The 2,669-nt window shown below is 36.9% G+C and overlaps 1 non-coding gene across 1 annotated transcript; it reads left to right on the top strand.

The window, feature by feature from the left end:
• The first annotated feature begins 281 nt into the window (after positions 1–281).
• LOC115857049 (U6 spliceosomal RNA) lies at positions 282–388 on the top strand. The gene has a single exon (XR_004041095.1). It is a non-coding gene; the product is annotated as a U6 spliceosomal RNA (small nuclear RNA).
• Positions 389–2,669: the final 2,281 nt, after the last annotated feature.

Raw genomic sequence — 2,669 nt, 5'->3', positions numbered from 1 at the left:
AAATACGTCTCCTTGGAGGAATAAGGTTGCAGTTTATCAGTCCTAAACTCACGAATTTCCCCAGACACTGATGTGAGACCTACCTAGAGGGCAGGTTACAGAACTGAGTTTCCTACAATATGGTTTCTGAACTAACTAAAGAGCTTCCAAAGCATGTACATTTCCTGACATTAGGCGGCGGAAAATTTTTCCCCCTTCAGAGCAAAACGTCCCCCAGGACCTCCTAAAGGAGTTATAATTGATTTTAAACCATCTCACCAAACATAATTATAAGTACTTGTGTGCTCGCTTCGGCAGCACATATACTAAAATTGGAACGATACGGAGAAGATTAGCATGGTCCCTGTGCAAGGATGACATGCAAATTCGTGAAGCGTTCCATATTTTTATGTATATGTATAGCGGATTCACGTTGCTATAAAGCAGAAACTAACACACCATTATAAAGCAATTATACTCCAATAAAGATGTTTTTAAAAAAAAGTACTTGTAAGATTCCTCAAAATACCTCTTTGGAGTATCCATACAGAGACACAGAGTAGAGCTATACATTTGGAGAAGAATTAATATTAAATTTATTTCACCAAACACTGTGACCTACCCACTAGAGTGACCTACCATTCAGCTTACCTGAAGAGCAAAAATTTAAATCTAAATGACTAAAGTCTCAAATCTTATTTTAATAATACAAGCAGGATTGGACAGTACCTTCCTGCAGTGTGTGAAGTAGTTCATACTCGCTGTACTTTTTCACTGTGTGTAAAGAGGGACATCAAGTGGTCTAAGTTCTGGAAGACGGGCATTTTCTCAAAAATCTTTTAAGCTCCTATGGCTCCCTGACAGGATGGATAGAAAAAAGGAGTGCAAAGGATAGAAAGTTTCAAAACACTCACCTTTTAAAAAAATTACTTGAATAATTTCAGCCAATTTTTGTAAGGATCAATTTTCCTTAGTTAGAGACAGTTTTCTTTTGGATACTCAGTCATATCTCAATTATCCCTAGTAGGTAAGGGATATAATACTGTTTAGAATACATAAATAATTTATGTATCATAGTATGTGTGTATATAGGCATTTTGTTATATAGGCTATTTTGCTTTCCTATTGCATTTTTTATGTTACATAATAAAGTTAATTTGTTATTCCTGAACAACAGCAACAACAACAAAAAGACCTGAAAAAGCCCAAAGCATTGTGAATGCTAAGGTAAAGTTGTGAAAAATAAATTTGCTACAGTATGGAAGGACTAAACGATACAACTTTTTTTAAAAGATAGTTATAGCTTGTCTACATCTATGATTTGAAATGTATCCCAAATAAAAGTGCTGGGCACTTCTATTCCCATACACTTGTAATCCCTTTGTCCTGTTTATGGAACAGATAAATGAAGAAGAGCTTTATAACAATTTTCAGCAAGAAAGAAAAGTTAGGCTGCTGGATAACTGCACAGAAAGCCACTATTGACAAGAACCACCTGCCTACTATTATTTAAATGTTTCTCATCTCAGAAAAGCATGAAGTTCTTTTGAGGTTGTTTCTCCCCTTAGTCCTTCAGGCCAGATTCTACAGATAAGGGGGGAAATGAGAGGCATTACTACTTGGTCTTGCCTGAGCTATTGAGTTTATAGTAAAATAAAAAAAAATATAGTAAAATAAAAATTAAGGGCTTCCCTGGTGGCGCAGTGGTTTGAGAGTCCGCCTGCCGATGCAGGGTACGCGGGTTCGTGCCCGGTCTGGGAGGATCCCACATGCCGCGGAGCGGCTGGGCCCGTGAGCCATGGACGCTGAGCCTGTGCATCCGGAGCCTGTGCTCCGCAACGGGAGAGGCCACAGCAGTGAGAGGCCCGCGGACCGCAAAAAAAAAAAAAAAAAAAAAAAATTAAGCTAATGTGGACACTAAGCAACAAAAGAGTTAAACAAGTATAAATTGAAATAACAAAACTCATTCTATAACAGTGACACCTTCAGTTCTAAGTGAAGTGGAATGATCAATGAAGTACATGGGCAGGGGAGTCCCATCACCTCACTTCCAAGCCAGGTCAGCCTCTTCCAAACTCTAGCAAGCTATTTAACTGCTCTAGATCATGTTTCTTCCTATGTGAAATGCGAATACCTACCTTAACGGGTTATGGTGAGAAACAAATAATCAGATTGAAAGCATTTGTCAAAGTGTCTGGCACATAGCCAACACTCTGTACATGCTAGCTGCTACTCTTATTAACCCAGGAGTGAGATTATCCAACTGAAGGACAATATTTGGACAGGACATCCTGATCTGAGAATGTCTCTCATTTCTCATACTGACATAATTTAAGTTCTCCCTTTCATGAATTCTTTTTTGAAAACTTAATTCCAAAAGTAATACACATATTTTATAAATAAAAGCACTAAAGAATAGGTTCAAAGTGAGAGTCCTATACCCATCTCCAATACCAACTGTGATTATTCTTACTTTAAAAGTCACAACTGCTCTTGGTTTGAGAACCAGTTTTGTTCTTCATTTTATATGTGTCTATCCGTTTATATGTTTAAACAAAAACAGATGTAGTTATTTATAATCTTTTAAAATAGAAATTGAATCATGTTATAAAAATTATTCTAATATTTGCACTTTCACTTAACAACATATCCAGGATCTCCTTCAGTATATGTTAGTGTGTGAAGATTTA

The sequence above is a fragment of the Globicephala melas genome, chromosome 19, assembly GCF_963455315.2.
Source record: "Globicephala melas chromosome 19, mGloMel1.2, whole genome shotgun sequence".
NCBI lineage: Eukaryota > Metazoa > Chordata > Mammalia > Artiodactyla > Delphinidae > Globicephala > Globicephala melas.
The sequence above is the reverse complement of the archived record's forward strand: the minus strand, read 5'-3'. Positions and strand labels throughout refer to the sequence as shown.